We start from the raw sequence: 19,171 nt of genomic DNA, 5'->3' as shown, positions 1-19,171 counted from the left end.
TTAGAGCACTGAAGTACCAGCCAACGCATGTAATTTCTAGTATTAAGAATACTGGTGACTGATAAACTTATCAGATTGAGTCAATAAACAGTATTTTAAATGCCAAATGGGTTGTTAGTTTTTTCATAGTCCTGAAAGTTTGGGATGGTTTTGTGTCTGATTTAAAAATCTTTATAAACTGATTAAGTTGTGCTTATTGTCTCTTTGTATCCAAAGAATTCAAAATGGTGACCATGTAGAGTTTACATAAAAGTATAATCAGATCTGTTATAGAGTGACAATTCAGATTTTCTTCATCTGAGAGCTGCCAAATTCCAAAGAAAATGCTATCATTTTCTCTATATGAGATAAATCAAGTTGCCCCTAACCCTTCTATTCTCAGAGGTACTTTAAGGACTGCAGTATGATGGCATCATCTGGAATAATGCTGGCCTATGATGGCAAAAGCTGAAAAATTATTTTGTTTCTTATACAAACCAAGTTATGATTTCATCACAAGTATACATTGCAAACAATCTACATTACTGGCACATTGATATCAATTGGTCTCAAAGGCATGGTTATCAACTAGCATGAGATTAGTGAAATTTTATTGGTGAGGAAAACAAATGTGCATATATATTTCTGTAGTTTGGTTAGGATGTTGTGTAGACACAGACATGGTCTATATACGTATGATATGTATTGCCATCCTAAGACATTTGAAAGTGAAATAATCAATAGCTAAGCAAATCTAAGTGAATCTGGGAAAAATATCCTCACTAATGACAGTGTTTCTATAAAAAGTCCCCAAATAGCCATCCAGATCGACCTGCCATCCTTTCTTGTGTAACAACATGAGTTAACACTATTTAAAAAAACCATTATGTAAGTTATCTCACATATCCTTCATAATGACTTATGAGATGTGTACTATTTCTGTCTTCATTTAATACATGGGAAAACTGAACCTCAAGGACATTAAGTGAATTTGAAAATTAGTAATTTTTTTCACTGTTCAGCATAGTATGTGACTTTTCACTAACCAGTTTTTAAACTGAAAGTATTATTCAACAGCTAGGTAATCACTGATGACTTATATAGGCAGCTTTAATGTCACATTAAATACATAAAAGTTATACACCTTTTCTATACAAATAAATTGTAGAAATACATCTCAGATTAAAAAAAGTTCAGAAATGTAATTCTGGCCACATCTCCTAGGAACATTAATAATACAGTGTGAATTTATTTTATGATGATTTACTGATGATTTTCTTAGCACTAAACATATTTATGGAGTTCCTGGCATGTACCAATGTATTATGTGCCAGATATACATCACTGAACATACAGCCTTTCTTTCAAGGATTTCGTATTCTAATGGGGCAGTGATCTGTGAAGGCAGACATTAATGGTAAACATAATTAATATCTATTACAGAGTTGGATAATGGTGGCAGCATGAGAAGTGAGGCAGAAATCTCCTCCCAATACCACATTTAACAAGAAAACACAACAAATACAACTAAGCCTAAAATAGAGATGAGAAAGAAGGCTCCAACAGATGGCTTACATTTTGGGAAAAGAGAAGACCTCAAGGAAAAGGGTAAGTTAGCAAAGCTGCAATCCAGCAGGATCCAAGCCCCCCGCCCCATCCCAGCTCACAGGTGGGAGGAAGAGAAATGGAGTGGGGAGGGAGCAGAAGCCCAGGACTGCTAAATACTCACCCCTGGAGTACTACTTTGATAGCAGAAACCCACATTACATGGTGCTTTGGAGATTAGAGGGTCTGGAAAGCAAAGACAGGCAGAATGCATGGAGAGACTGAGATTCCAGCCACTTGTGGAATACAGGTACCCAAAGGTAGCTGCTCTGGGACAAAAGAATGGCAAGTGCTTTGAAAGACTTCCCAAAAGTGAGTGGGCTACTAAAGGGGCAAGGATTGCACAGAGCTTGCTGCTCAGGAGAAAGGACAGGTGGACAAAATCATCCCAGCACCCTCAGCTAGCACATTAGGAACTTTCAGGAGCTTCCCAAGCTCCATCCTCCTGGCTGACAATGCAGCCCTGAGGCCCACCACTGCAATACATAGCCTATCTATCCTTTCTATTGGCCAGTAGTGGCTCACAAACCTACTGCCCCTGCCATTGCACCAAGCCAGCCAGAGGGCAGCCCTGCCAATGAAAGCTAAAGAGGTATAATGCAGAGACTTCCCCCTGTGTGCTAAGCTCACTGGCCCTAGCAGTGGAGGCAGGCACTGTGGACAGGAAGCAGGAAAGAGCCCTTTCCTCCAAGCAGGCACTGGTGCTGCTCACCTGCAACCCCCACCATTGCTCCAGGTGCTGGGCAGCTCCAGAGAGTAGAGCTTCTTGGCACTACAGGGTGCTGCCTACACAAAGTAATTATTCCATATTATTCAGTAGGAATATGAAAAGGCAAAAAAATCTTCTTTGATCCAAAAATCCCTCAAAGACCAGAAGAGGGCTCAGTGAAACTGAAATCACCAATCTGCTTGATAAAGATTTCAAAATAAAAATCATAAACATGCTCACGGAGCTACAGAAAAATATTAAGGATCTCAGGGACAACTTCAAGAAAGAGATAGAAACTTTGAAAAAATACAGTATTGGAAATGAAACATACAATGGAGGGATTTAAAAGCAGATTAGAAGAGGCAGGGGAGATGGCAAATGGAATAGAAATTAGAGAACAGAAACACAAATAGGCTGAGGCAGAGAGAGAACAAAGGATCTCTAGGAATTAAAGAATAATAAGACAACTCTGTGACCAATCCAAAGGGAACAATATTTGCATTATAGGGGGTTACCAGAAGAAGAAGAAGAGAGAAACAGAGATAGAAAGTGTCTTTGAGGAAATGCTTGCTGAAAACTTCCCCAGTGTGGGGAAGGAACTAGTCTCTCAGATTGTGGAAGCACATAAATCTCCCAACACAAGGGACCCAAGGAAGACAACACCAACACATATAATAATTAAAATGGCAAAGATCAAGGATAAGAACAGGCTATTAAAAGCAGCCAGAGAGAGAGAAAAAAATCACATACAAAGGAAAGCCCATCAGGCTATCTTCAGACTTCTCAGCAGAAAACTTACAGGCCAGAAGCACTGGCATAATATATTTAATGCAATGAAATAAAAGGGCCTCAAACCAAGAATACTCTACCCAGAAAGATTATCATTTACATTTGAAGCAGGGATTTAACAATTTTCAGATAAGCAAAAGTTGAGAGAATTTATCTCCCTCAAACCATCTCTACAGTGTATTTTAAAGGGACTACTCTAGATGGAAGGGCTCCTAAGGCTAGACAGCTGTTACCAGAGAAAATAAAACCACAGTAAAGAAAGTAGACCAATGAATTACTAAACAAATTCAAAATTAAATCACCTACCCAAAAAGTCAGTCAAGGGACACACAAGGAGTAAAGAATATGACAACTAACATATAAAGAGTAGAAGATGAAGAAAAAGAAGAGAGGGAAAAAATGAACCTTTACGTCGTGTGTGTAATAGCACAATAAGTGAGTTAACATAGATTGTTAGATAGTAAATGAACTCCCCTTGAACCTTTTGTAACCACAGATCTGAAGCTTGCAATGGCAATAAGTACATATCTACTGATAATCACCCTAAATGTAAATGGACTGAATGCACCTATCAAAAGACATAGAGTCACTGAATGGATAAAAGAGGAAGACCCATCTATATGCTGCCTACAAGAGACTCACTTCAAACCCAAAGATATACACAGACTAAAAGTGAAGGAATGGAAGAAAATATTTCAAGCAAAAAATGGGGAGAAAAAATCAGGAGTTGCAGTATTTGTATCAGGTAAAATAGACTTCAAAAGAAAGAAAGTAACATGACAAAGAAGGACATTACATAATGATAAAGGGTTCAGTCCAACAAGAGAATATAACCATTATAAATATCTATGCACCCAAATTAAGAGCACCCAAATATGTAAAACAAATACTAACAGAATTAAAGGAGGAAATAGAATGCAATGCATTCATTTTAGGAGACTTCAACACACCACTCACTCCAAAGGACAGATCAACCAGACAGAAAATAGGTGAGGACACAGAGGCACTGAACAACACGTTTGAACAGATGGACCTAACAAACATCTACAGAACACTCTTCCCAAAAGCAGGAGGATACACATTCTTCTTAACATTTTCTAGATTAGGCCATAAAAAAGAGCCTCATTAAATTCAGAAGGATTGAAATTGTACCAATCAGCTTCTCAGACCACAAATGTATGAAACTAGAAATAAATTATGCAAAGAAAACAAAAATGCTGGCAAGCATATGGAAGCTTAACAACATGCTCCTAAATAATCAATGGATCAATGACCAAATAAAACAGAGATCAAGCAATATATGGAGACAAATGAAAATAGCAGCTTAGTGCCACAACTTCTGTGGGATACAGTGAAGGCAGTTCTAAGAGGAAAGTATATAGCAGTACAGGCTTACCTCAAGAAATAAGAAGAATCCCAAATGAACAGTCTAAATTCACATAATAAAATTAGAAAAAGAGGAACAAATGAGGCCCAAAGTCAGTAGAAGGAGGAACATCACAAAGATCAGAGCAGAAATAAATAAAATTGAGAAGAATAGAACAATAGAAAGAATCAATGAAACCAGGACATGGTTCTTCAAGAAAATAAACAAAATAGATAAACCCGTAGCCATACTTATCAAGATAAAAAGAAAGTGTACACACATAAACAGAATCAGATTTAGAAAGGAAAAATCATTATGGAAACCACAGAAATACAAAGAATTATTAGAGAATACTATGAAAAATTATATGCTAACAAATTGGATAATCTGGAAGAAATAGATACCTTTCTAGAAAAATACAACCTTCCAAGACTGACCAAGGAAGAAACAGAAAATCTGAACAGACCAATTACCAGCAATGAAATTGAATTGGTAATAAAAAAACTACCTAAGAACAAACCTCCTGGACTAGATGGCTTCACCACTGAATTTTATCAAACATTTAGAGAAGACATAATACCCATTCTCCTTAAGGTTTCCCAAAAAGTAGAAGAGGCGGGAATACTTCCAAGCTCATTCTATGAGGCCAGCATCACTCTAATATCAAAACCAGGTAAAGACACCACAAAAAAAGAAAATTACAAACCAATATCCCTGATTAACAAAGATGCAAAAATACTCAACAAAATATCAGCAAACCCAATTAAAAGATATCCATTATGATAAAGGAGGATTTATTTCAGGGATGCAAGGTTGGTACAATATTTGAAAATCCATAAACATCATCTACCACATCAACAAAAAGAAGGACAAAAATCACGTGATCATCTCCACAGATGATGACAAAGCATTTGAAAAAGTCAACATTCATTTATGATAAAAACTCTTAACAAAATGGGTATAGAGGGCAAGTACCTCAACATAATAAAGGCCATATATAAAAAACCCACAGCCAATATCATACATAACAGCAAAAAACTGAAACCTTTTCCTTTAAGATCAGAAACAAGACAAGGATGCCCACTCTCCCCACTTTTATTCACCATAGTACTGGAGGCCATAACCATGACAACCAGACAACACTAAGAAATAAAAGGCATCCTTTGTAAGGAAGAAGAAAAACTGTCACTGTTTGTAGATTACATTATATTGTACATAAAAAACCCTAAATAATCCACTCCAAAACTATAACAACTAATAATTGAATTTGGCAATGTTACAGGATATAAAATTAATACTCATAAATCTGTTGCATTCCTATATACTAACGATGAACTAGCAGCAAGAGAAATCAGGAAACAATTCCATTTACAATTGTCTATAAAAGAATAAAATACCTAGGAATAAACCTAACCAAGGAGATGAAAAACTAATACCCTGAAAACTACAAGAAACTCATGATAGAAATTAAAGAAGACACCAATAAATGGAAATACATCCTGTGCTCATGGATAGGAATACTTAGTATTATCAAAATGGCCATCCTGTTTAAGGCAATCTACAGATTCAATGCAATCCTTATCAAAATACTAACAGCATTCCTCAATGAACTAGAAAAATTAGTTCTAAAATACATATGGAACCACAAAAGACCCCAAATAGCTAAAACAATCCTGAGAAGGAAGAATAAAGTTGGGGGATTATGCTCCCCAACTACAAGCTCTACTACAAATCCACAGTAATCAAGACAATTTGGTGCTGGCACAAGAACAGAACCATTGATTAATGGAACAGACCAGAGAGCCCAGATATAAACCCTAGCATATAGGGCCAATTAATATACAATAAGGAGCCATGGATATACAATGGTTAAATGACAGCCTCTTCAACAACTGGGGTTGGCAAAACTGGACAGCTACATGTAAGAGAATGAAATTGGATACACAAAAGTAAACTCAAAATGGATCAAAGACCTGAATGTAAGTCATGAAAACATAAAACTCTTAGAAGAAAACATAGGCAAAAATCTCTTGAATATAAACAAGAGCAACTTTTTCCTGAACACACCTCCTCAGGCAAGGGAAACAAAAGAAAAAATGAACAAATGGGATTATATCAAACTAAAACTCTTCTGTACAGCAAAGGACACCATCAGCAGAACAAAAAGGCATCCTGCAGTATGGGAGAATATATTTGTTAACAACAGATCTGATAAGGGGCTTATAACTAAAATACATAAAGAACTCACAGGCTTCAATGCCTAAAAAGCAAATAACCTGATTTAAAATAGACACAGGATCTGAACAGACACTTCTCCAAGGAAGAAATTCAGATTCAGAAGAAATTCATGTGCCAAGAGGCACATGAAAAGCTGCTCCACATTGCTAATTATTGGAAAATACAAATTAAAGCCACAATGAGATATTACCTCACACCAGTTAGTATGGCTAACATCCAAAAGACAAAGAACGACAAATGCTGGTGAGGATGTGGAGAAAGGAGAACCCTCCTACACTGTTGGTGGGAATGTGAATTTGTTCAATCATTGTGGAAAACAACATGGAAGTTCCTCAAAAAACTAAAAATAGAAATGCCACTTCAAACAGGAATTCCACTCCTAGGAATTTACCCAAAGAAAACAAGATCCAAGATTCAAAAAGACATATGCACCCCTATGTTTATCGCAGCACTATTTACAATAGCCAAGATTTGGAAGCATCCTAAGTGTCCATCAGTAGTTGAATGGATAAAGAAGATGTGGTACATATACACAATGGAATACTATTCAGCCATAAGAAGAAAACAAATCTTACCATTTGCAACAACATGGATGGAGCTTGAAGGTATTGTGCTCAGTGTAGTAAGTCAACAGAGAAAGACAAGTACCAAATGATTTCTCTCATTTGTGGAGTATAACAACAAAGCAAAACTGAAGGAGCAAAACAGCATCAGACTCACAGACTCCAAGAAGTGACTAGCAGTTTCCAAAGGGGAGTGTGGTTGGGAAGGGACAGAGAAGGGGATTAAGGGGTATTATGATCAGCATACATAATGTAGGGGTGCACGGGGGTATAGCACAGAGAAGACAAGTAGTGACTTTATAGCATCTTACTCTGCTGATGGACAGTGACTGCAGTGGGGTGTGTGTGGGGGACTTGATAATATGGGTGAACATGCTGTAACCACAATGTTGCTCATGTGAAACCTTCATAAGATTGTATATCAATGATACCTTAATAAAAAATATATCTACTGCATGTTACCAAATGATAAAACTATGGAAAAGAAGAAAATCAGAGAAGGGTATACTGAATTAAGAAAACCGTGGATGAGTGGTAAGAACTGAAATTTCAAATAAGAGTGCTCTGAAGGTATTACTGAGGGTCATCATTTAACAAAGACTTGAAACAGGCTAGTAGGAATTACATCTATGAAAATGTTAAGAATCTGGTCATATCATAATTATTGTGGTGTATCTAAAGATATTTAAGTACTACAATTTATTTCATAATTTTTATATACATTTTCCTTTCCACAATAGTAGATATTCCCAAAGTTTGTCTTACAAGACTATGAGTCCTAAGAGGCAAGGAACTGAGATAGCATGGTTGTGTGAGAAGTTCTGTTAACACTCTGTGATAGGATTAAGAAAGAGCCAGCATGAAAGTATTTCAGATTTCCTAAAATATGTGTATATGAATTGAATTCATGTGAGTTGATACCTTACCACAGCAGTTCAGTAAAGATGCTTTTGGAGCTAAATCTAAGGGTCTGACTTCTGTCTTGGCTGTTTATTTGTTGTGTGATTGCTGTGACGTAATTTAACTTTTGTGTACCTAGTTCCTCAGTAAAAATGAGATAATAATGGTACTTATGTGAAAAGGTTGTTAAGAGCACTACACTATGTATAGATGCAAAACCCTTGAAAGTTGCTGACACATAATGAGTGTTTTACAAGTTCTGGCAGTACTTGCTCTCTCCCACACTCTGAAAAATAAAATCCTCCATCCAACAGGTTAGAATCATGATAATCCTGGGAATATTTTCTCTTCAACTGAAGCATCATTTCATATTAGCACGTTTTGCTACTTCGGGAGATCTATGGATAATTTTTATTTTCTATAATTGTTTTGTAATTTTGTATATAATTTGTCTTTAGTACTTTCATTGAAAGTTTTATGTCCATGTGCATTTGCTTAATGATTGTTTCTTGAGAAGAAGATTGGATCTATCTCATCTACAACCTGAATGATGCAAAATGTTTAATAAAGGTAGAATTTATGGAAGTAAGGTATTTTATGATTGTACACAAATGGCTACCTGAAAATAGAGTAAAAAAAAAACCACATCACAGCAAAATAAGGTATCTGAGACACTAAAGATGTTAGCCATTGAATTTTTCCCTATAACCTAAACATTAACATTTTTTAAAAAATGATTCAACCCAGATTATATAAGCAAATAAAATAAAAATTGTTTCTGAATTTCTTATTCTCTTAGGTATTTTTCCATATTTATGATCCTAAAAATGGGTGGATCACTTAATCGTGTTTGACAGACGTTCCATCAAGAATCTCAATACTTTTAATTGGCATTTATATCTGGAATTTAAAAAGTCTATGACAAGAAAAATATCATCTCCATTAGAACATGTCTGTTTAATAAACCACTATGTTTTATTTTGCCATATAACATGCACTTACTTATTTTTCAGGGGGAGACTCTCAGAGAAATTGAGAAATGATTTAGTCATTTTACAGGAAACCAAGTACTCTTACTGGGAAATTTGCAGACTTCATATGATAATACTTAACATATTAAAAAATTATGCCACACTTTTTCTAGGATTAGAGTATTTTATATATTTCAAATATGTGTAACTTCACTTGCAGAATAGTTTCTGGAACAAAAAGAGAATGGTTATTTTTTAAGTGTTAATATGTATCTTTGACTAATGGTGAAAATATTGCTTTTATTACTCTAACCTTTAGGTTAGGTATTCTGATCTGAAGAGTAAAATAAAAGGCAACCGGTAGCTAGAATTAATAGTGTTTGCAAAATGGTTATAATGCTTTCACTCTTTCAGTGTTTCCAGGAAATAATTCAGCCAATATAACTTGAACAATAATGGATAACTGTATTAATCAGAATGGCATGCATTATTTCTTAAATTAATCACAGAGTGTGATTTCTCTGATAACTCATAAAATAGAGTGTAAAAAGAAAAGTCTCAGGTGTTAGGACTACTTGTAGTGATTTGGGTCTCCTTGTATTGTTTTCTCCAAATAAACAAGGAGATAAGTGGAATTTTGTGCCATGGATTATATGCACAGAACAGTGAAAATCTATGTGCATATTCAGTCTGCCCCAGTTTGTAAAAGTCAGATATGAAATTAAGCAGAGGCAGGTGGGTTGAAGATTTGATAGTGAGAAGCTGAGGAAATTATTGTCTGATTTTTTCTGTTTTCTCCATGAAATATGAGTCCAGGTTATGAGTTGAGAGTGGGTCGGTATGAAAAACTTGAAGACAGAAGAAAAAACATGAAAACATTATTTTTGAGAATCGAAGTGACTTTTACCATGGAAGCTTTGTGAAGTTTCATATCTGAAGACTTGAATTTACAATTAGACCAGCCAGCGTAGTGTGTTCTTTTCCAGCAGCCACACTCAGCTCTGGGGACAGATGCAGGTCAAGTGGAGAGCTGGGGTTAAATTGATTTGGTTTTGGCCAGTGAATGCTGTGGAATGAGAAGGGGCAAGGCAGTGAATAATGTTTAAAGAGCACCGAATCTAAGATGAGCCATGGGAGTGAGGGTACAAGGGAGTGATGGACAATGAGAACATGGCAGACCTGATGTTTCACAGGGTCAACAATGTCGAAGAAATTTGAACTAAAAATACCATGTCATATAAAGTGAATGGGCAAAAAGTGGGATAATTGCAAACAAGATGTTCCAGGTGGAGCACTAATTAAAGATGAGAAGATCACAGAAGGTGGGGTGAGGGTAAAGGTCACTGAAGGGGATGAAGTCAAAGAATGAGGGCCAAGTAATAGGAAGGACCATTCCTGTTTCCCTTGTAATATGTTCCAGAACATGCAAAGCTCATCCGTGGTGTTAGATGTCAAGGTATGGTTATTTGGAGAAGGAAGGACAGTGCCTGGCCGGGCTCATGAGGAGGCTTCTGGAGGCTGGTGTTCTGTGTCTTGATCCAGATGCTCGTTACCCAGGTGCATTCACTTTGAAAGTTCATCAGCCTAGTAATTTATGATTCATATACTTTCCTCTGTATTTGTTATAATTCAGTACAGAATTAAAAATATAAACAACTAAAAATGAACAAAGATTATAAATCAAAGATGCAGATCACCTTCGATGCAAAGTGCTGTTATATTTCTGTGCATTTTTGGATAAAGTGCTAATATAAATGTAAAAGAAATTACCCAGAAATTAATTAACTCCAGATTTTTAAGATGCATAAAATAGTATTATAAATGAAATCTTCAAGAAGTCTTAAAAACATTTGAGGAGAGGAACAATTTTTAAAAGACCATACTACAAATAAATTATATTAAGCTTCACTGACTTTTCTGCATATCAGGAATCTGTTAAGCATAGACTAAAGTTCTTAAGAAAAATCGGAAGAAAATGAAAAGGAGTTAGTGAAAAATTATAGAGATTTATCAGAAGCCTTGAAATAAAAATTGATGAATAAAAATTTCCTATTCTGATTATGTGAGGTAGAATATTTAGGAGGCAATTTCTGCATTTGAAATTCATATTTCAAAATATGATAGATATAACAACAATGATAATTCCACTTTCTAGGGAAGTTTAGTTCTGATGCAACAGGATTCTTATAAGAAATAATTTTAACACCATATATGTAAGATAGAAGACATAAGACTTAGATACCGGGAGAATTAACTAAGAGAAATGAAATAACTCCTTTAGGAGTGTAAGTGTAATTTGATATTATGCAGTCCTCACTGCAAATCTTGGAATGCAAGCACAATGCTATAATCTACAGGTGAGAATTATCCCTGTAGCTAGTAGTTCTTCTCAGTCTTAACCTAGAGTCCACATCTGAACAAGTTGAAAGCTTCCAGGTCAAATCTGTATGTTATACCTTTCTTACCAGCTCTGCAAGGGATAGATATGGAAAACATGCAACATCTCTGAGAAGAAAAGTCATTCCAAGAATGTTCCCAAGTAACTAATGAAACCATGTTATGTGTGTGCACACACATACACTCACCACTCACAGAAAATATTATTGGGAGATTGTCTTTAGTTTTTTTTTACCTACTTCTTTCTCTTTTGGTCAAGTGTTAATTTCATGTTCATTCATTATATTTATTACCCTCTTAATAAATGACATATCACTTCTTTGGACCTGAATAAAAACCCAGATAAATAGAAAGTGTGTTTCTGTTAAAAAGACTTTCGAGAGAGAGGTCTTTATATATGCACACACACACGTATACAAATATATGTAAGGAAAAACAACAAGCAAAATATAATAATAGATATAAAACGTGCAAACACTGAGAATTTCAGAATAAGAAAAGTCTTACTCTAAATAAGGAAGAAGCCTTTTTGGGCATTGGTATTTAAACAAGGTGTTACAGGAAACAAACAGAATTTGGAAGCGAAGAATTTCCAGAAAAAGAGAAGAATGTATTTTAGGTTCAATGACCCATAGCAGCAATAAACAATATTAGGTGATTAGTTTGCAGGCATTAGTTTGCAGGGGTAGATAAAAAGTGAAAATGGTCAATGGAGATCAAGTTAGAGATGCATATGTTGTAAGAAGAGAAATGTTCTCTATCTTTCTTTTTCACCGTCTTTTAAATAACCAGTACGGATAATTTTGATGGTGGTGGTGATGATAGTAATGGATTAGTATCTTAATGGAATTTTCAATTAAAGTTTGGGGCTAAGAAGCAATACATATTGCTTGGAATCTAACACATTAATGGTTTGACAACGTAGAAAAATTAAGAAAACACTGCAAAGTTGCAAGATATAGCAATAATCTACTCCAGGTGATCATCTCTTCACATTTAAAACCATTTTTTGTCTGCAGCTACTAATACAAGTCTTGGAATTTCCAATACTACTCAAAGTGTATTTTAAGAATATATTATCTTTATATTTATAGATACTTAATAATTCTAAATAAAATATCACCAAATGTACAATTTCCCATCAATAGGAAATCAAAAATTCCAAATGTACAATTAAAAGGAAACTATAAGATCTTTTCAGATAAAGTAATATAGCGAATTACTAATAGTGTTTTAGATTCTACACGTAAGTCCTGAAAAAATATCAAAATCACTGAAAAATGTGTGGCTAAAATTGTTTACTTTGTCACATATATTTTAAAAGTCAAAAATAAGGTTATATATTATCAAACTTGATTCTCTGATATCTTACATCTACCTGTAGAACCCATTTCTTCATTGACTTCCAGCCAATGGGTAAGGGTACTTCTGATTTTTCCTGCCACCAGTGCAGAGTGTGTGGTAATAGCCAGTAAAGCTTACATCTGTGACTACTTTCCCGGCAGTGAAACCGTGAACCCTCTACCTCAGTCAATCACATCTTCTATGTTTTATTTATTTTCAGTGAGTATTTAATGGCATCGATTTGGTACCAGACTCTGTTCTAGGAATAAGAGTTTCATTGTAGAAAAGCCCTTACATTTTAGTGTAGAGATAGAAAATGAACAAGCTTTATTTTAAAGGGATAGGGGGCAGTTAGGAAATATGGCAACAAAACCTTTGCCCTCAAGAATTTCGGGATATTTTTCAGATATCACAGAAACTCTTAACACTCAACTCCAACTTTGGAAGTCTTAAAATTTCCAGTCACTTCCTTGCTATCTTTCCTGTGTTTTTCCTAGTAACTCTGTTGATTGCCCCTTCTCTACTCTGCTTCCTTTTACATCTGCCTTTTGCTTGCTGTATCTTTCAGAATTTATGTTGCTTTGCTCTTTGTAACTTGGTATCAAATAGGTTAGCTTCCAACTATCAATAGAGTTTGTGTTTGGGCAGAATTCTCAATGCTTGCCCGGCCAGCTACCTTGGGAATAGGCCACCAATCCCTAGTGAATCAAGCAAATTATATCCCAGTAGGCGTGGCTACAGAGTTCAAAGTGTTAGAATCTTAGTGTCTGGACAGGTGTTCAGACCTCATGATTGTCCAAATAATGGCTCTGGAACTTTTTCAAAATAAGATAAATATAAATATCTTTTCTGTTTTTGGAAAAGGCAATTACCAATGCCAGGACAAAAAATTACAAGGAATTCATAATTTATAAATGAAACAAACTAAAATGTAGCATGATTTTTAAAAGTAGAATTTTGTTTGAGAAGAAAATAGTTTTTCCACATATAACCTTTGTTTGAATAAAAACGTGTTCCCCTCTCTTTCAGTGTAATCACATTATTTATTATAATTAATATGATTTTATTATCATTCAAAAAATAATTGTGTTCTGTGTCTGGTAATAAGATGAATGGCTGCAAGATTCCTAGAATCTCCTCAGGTGGATTCAGTGAGGTTTCTGTATTTGGCTTCGGCCACAAGAAATGAGAACCAGGTCTTTTACTCACTGGGCAACTCTAGTGCAGGAAAAATAAATATAGTTAAGACTTAAAGAACAAAGCCCAGAAAGGAGACAACACTAGATATGAATATCCACCCAAGTAAAGGACTTCTAACTAAAAATTATATATATATGTATTTTAAACTAAATTCTATTAAAGGTGATAAATATATACATTGCATCCCTAGTAATATCTTATAAACAGAAGTTTGTACCTTTTGACCGCATGTACAACACGATGACTATAGTTAACATTGCTGTATACCATACATGAAAGTTAAGAGTAAATCCTAAGAGTTCTGAGGAAAAAAAGTATTTTTCTCTTTTTTAATTGAATCTATATGAAATGATGGAAGTTTACTAAAGGTGTTAGTAATTTCATGGTAAATGTCAAAATCATTATGCTGTACACCTTAAATGTATACTGCTGTATGTCAATCATATTTAATCTTAAAAAAGTGTTTTGTAATCCTAACTATGTTTTTAGCCTACTTAGTTTTTACTGTGCTAATAACTAAAAATCTCTTTCAATAATTTTGACAAAACATTTTCTATGTTAATGCTGAGAAAAATACTAACTTATTTTATAGTTTAAAGTACATATATTTGTTGAAGTGGTAGGAAAGTGTTAGGGATATGTCCAATTTTTATTAAAGCAACAGTATTATTTTAAGTCATCCTACAGTATGCCCAACAGACATTCAGATTTGTACAAGGTCTCCCTGTAGTCTGAATGCTCACATTTTTTTTATGTCTCCTATTGTCCATGGATTTCAAAGGTATAATGTCATTTAATCTTATCTACTTCAACCAAGTAAATGAAATGTTAAATGTCAGCTTAATTCAAGATCCGTCTTCCATGAAAAAAGACTATCATAATCAATGACAATTTCAGGAATAAAAAATATCAAAATGTTTATTATGCAAAATCATTGTCAATGTGGTTTAAAGTAAACACTAATGAATCATAGCTTCCATTTTCTATTTTCATCTGAGATTGAAACTAAACTATTTTTAAATTAGAATTTATGTGGATTATTATAATTTATACTAGTGAACAAATTACAATTGAGATATATTTCAAAGTGTAATCAATTCTTGGCTTTGTATCTATCAAATATATCACATTTACATTTTTCTCTTCATTCTTAAATTTTTAGACTAGTCAAATTAAGATAAAAAATATTCTTTTGTGAACAATAATATTCAAAATCACATAAAAGACAAATATGACTAGAATTACTTAATTTAGCATGTTTATTTTAAAACTTTAAAAACACATATTATCAAGTATGGTTTTCTGACATGATCTCATACCTATAGAGCTCAAATTTTTATCAATTTTCACCCAACAGATAATGGTACTTCTGATTTTTCTGCTACTAACCAACAGTGTGTGGTCATAACCACTTAGGTTTAGTCTTGGCAGTGAAACAGACACTACCCTAGGAACAAGGGTTTCACAGTGAAAAAGTCCTTATATGTCAATATCTATCTAGATAGTAAATGAATAAGCAAACAATTATGTGAGACAATTTCACATGGTGATGACTGCTGTTAGGTGGTTATCTGTATCTTTAATAAAACTGTGAGGTATTGGACTACAGCTTGAATGGTTTATTGAGGAACTATATTTGGTAAGATTGTGCCTTTTTGGGTGGCAAATATGTGGTTTAAAACCTGAATATTGGAAAGGGAATGGTAAAGTGAAGAATAGGAGAGAAGGATCATTCTAGAAAGAGGGACAACAGATAAAAAGGCTGAAAGCAGGAAGTAGCTTTGGAGATATAATATTTAAAACAAACGTTTTTGAGGCTGGTCCATGGATCAATCTTTAGAGCTATATAAGTCTTGAACTATAAGGAAAGTGATTTTGTGCTTAAGAGTATCATTCTTTGAAATTATGGTGAACTTGCTGGAAGTATGACGGACGATCATTAAGCGTTATCATTAAATAATCATTTAGTCAATGATCTATTGACATCTGTCTCCTCTGCAGTGTTTCACTTACATGTGTGCTTGCTTTTCTCCTTCTGTTCCCCTTAGTTGCTATCATCTCTGTCCTCCAGGTGGAACAGTCATGAAGGGACAACAGAACATCAAGGAGACTGCTTGGTAAACCTACCTGTCGTACAGTGCACGGTGAGAAACAGGAGATACGGAGTCAAACAGGTTCGTCAAATTATGTCTGGTTACCCGAGAGAGGTGCCACTTACTTGTATTTTCTTTGTTTATCCATGAGGTAATAGAGAAAGTAGAAAGACCTTTTTTTCTGGCTGTCTGATTATCCATCATCATACAACTGATTTTAGACTCCTACCAAAAGGTTGACAGGGGCAGAAAAATAAAGTGCATTTCAAATTATTACATGTAAAAAAAGTAAAACTTCTTAGTCTCCATGAAGAGGTTAGATGGGGAAAAGGTTATTTGCATAATGAAACATTAGGAATTTATTTTTAGATTCAAACAGATTATGCTATTTTTTACCCCAATTAACATGACTAATCAAGAGTGGACTGAGTTTCTTGTACATATCACACTTTACTGACAGTTTTAGTAAGTGGCAGTGGACATCAGTCATATTTCCTTGGCTTTCAATAAATTCATAACTTTTTTTTTCTGTGTGGTGAGTCCCATGAATTGGAATTGTGCTGCTAAACATGGATAAATCTGCACCTAAGAGTGACCGAGTGGCACCTCTCTGAGGTTGTTTCTTAAAATTTTTGGTCAATTTATTAAGAGATGATTAAATACTTTACACAAGCTACACATGAAAGAGACTGACTTATAAACTAAACCCAGTGCATTTCTTGGTGATGGGGAAAATACAGTTTTTGAAATGAGAGTATTTGTTTCCTCTATTTCGGACTGTTTTTGATGTTGTCAAGTCTAATGTTTCACTGAGGAACAAGGACTCAGAAGCAACAAGTTTAGTAATTGTTTAAATTCATTCTTTCATCTGAACGTGGCAGCACTCAGAGAATTATTTCTTTTCTTCCATAATGTCCATCACTGTAGTAACAAAGTCACATGTATTAATCAATGTCCATCACACTTAAGCTATCTGGGACTGCACTTACAAAACATATAAACAGCTGTAAAAAAAGAACCAAGTTACATCTTCCATCATCTGTTTTTCTTAGTACAGTTAAACTGTATATTTAATGTATTGAAGGTCATTGTATAATTTTATCTTTACTCAGTATTTAGTAAAGCTATTTAGTATTTGTAACCAAGGATTAAAGTGTATAAACTATTTAAATTCTTCATACTTATATTTTATCATGTAATTAAAACATACATATTACTAATAATAAATCCTATATATTGAAAATACTTATTTATAATATTTTCCCCTCAAATTCCAGTAATAGAAAATTTAATGGAGAAATAAAGAGAATATCAATGTCATAATTTAAAAGCTTCTTTAATGTATTTATGAGGGTGTATACATGCAAACACATAGAATTATGAATCCAAGAAGCAATATATAATATTCACATTATTTTCAAATATATTTGAAGTATTCATAATATTTAACATGTAGAAGTAAGCCAAATGAATCTCAATAAATTAAAACTGTTTAATATCATGGTTTATGACAAAACAATAAAAATCAGTGAACTAAGTATACATAATTTACTTGTCATTGGAATTGAAAGAATATATATTTTGCATATATTTCAGTAAGAGAAAAATAGAAATAATTAACTATTTAATATTGAATGATAATATATTAAATAATAAAATATATACAGTACACCAATACAGTTCTCTGAGAACAATATTCTTAAATATCAATTCAAGAAGCTTAAAAATAACAACCAAAATTTAAAACTCAAAAAGACTAGAAGGAAGATAATAAAAAAGATAAGTAATTGATAAAAATTATGAAGTGATTTGATAAAACCAAATGATTGGCAATTTTGCATACACTGTCATAGTCATAGACCAGATGAAATTCTGTGTCATATATTATCATTTTAGAAGGTTAATACTCTCTGATACCAAAAACAGAACAGCATCAAACAAGAGAAATTAAGACTAATCTCATTTCTGTATGTAAAAGCAAAAATCATATGTGATTTTAATATCTCTCCATGTATTTCTTATCTTCATTCTGCTTGGGCCATCAGGCTAGCCAGGACATTTTCCTTTCACAGCAGAGCCAGAAGCACATGAGGATGAGTGAAAACAATATAACTTAAGGTTTAGGCTCCAAAATGGTATAGAGTGACTTCTACCCACTTGCTGTTGATTAAAACTAGTTACATGCACAGCCCAAAGTCAAGAGGTGGAGAAATAAACTTCTGTAATGAGGCCGTGGGAAGAGTGGATATATGGAGGATTGAAAGATCATGCCAATCAATTCCATTAGCTACAGAGCCTTATCATTAAATAATCATCTACTTTGAGATGAAACAAGAGAACATATAACCAACTATTTAAATGTTCAAAAAATTTATTAACATACTAAGCATAGAACAGGAGTCTCTTATGAAGTAGAACACAACTTCATAAATTGTGCCAATCAGAAATCTACTACAGATATCCTAGTTAACATGGAAATATTAGAAACATTCTTATTATGAAAAAGGCAAGGATACCTGCTACCACATCTTGTCAACATTTTACTGGAGTTTAGCCAATACCATAAAGTTTGAGGATTTCAGTACAAATAATGGACAAACGTATAACCTTGTATATTTTTTAAGTGATGTTTCAAATCAGTGGGAAAAATATAGTTTATGTTATAAATGGTGCAGAGCAATGACTCACTCCAGGTCAAGTCCTTTCTGGGGTGGCTGAGATCCAGTGATTGGTGCTGGCACCTGACAAGTCTGGCAGGCCAGTTCAGCTTCAGATTTCCCCAGCAGGGCTGACTTAGGCTTTCGGACCTGCATCACAGCTCTACTTCTCCCTCTGGAAAATTCTGCTTCCTTTTTTTCCCACAAGTGTTAATCCCTGATTAACATTCTGTATACAAACCTTTGCCTTAGAGTCTGTTTTCCAGAAAACACAATCTGCCACATGCCAGAGACTCCAATTACACAATATCAGGGATATTTTCTTACCAGAAGGACAAGAGAAATAAGGAACAAAAGGCT

General features: G+C 34.2%; 1 long non-coding RNA gene across 1 annotated transcript in view; it reads left to right on the top strand.

Annotated features, from left to right (window-relative positions):
- Positions 1 to 16,236, top strand: part of LOC140844804 (uncharacterized) — a 48,632-nt gene extending 32,396 nt beyond the window's left edge. The window contains exons 3-4 of the long non-coding RNA XR_012123298.1: positions 1,423 to 1,587; positions 16,110 to 16,236. This is a non-coding gene — a long non-coding RNA (uncharacterized lncRNA). The remainder of the gene's footprint in view (positions 1 to 1,422; positions 1,588 to 16,109) is intronic.
- The last annotated feature ends 2,935 nt before the right edge of the window (positions 16,237 to 19,171 follow it).

The sequence above is a fragment of the Manis javanica genome, chromosome 12 (genome assembly GCF_040802235.1).
Source record: "Manis javanica isolate MJ-LG chromosome 12, MJ_LKY, whole genome shotgun sequence".
Lineage (NCBI taxonomy): Eukaryota > Metazoa > Chordata > Mammalia > Pholidota > Manidae > Manis > Manis javanica.
The sequence above is the reverse complement of the archived record's forward strand: the minus strand, read 5'-3'. Positions and strand labels throughout refer to the sequence as shown.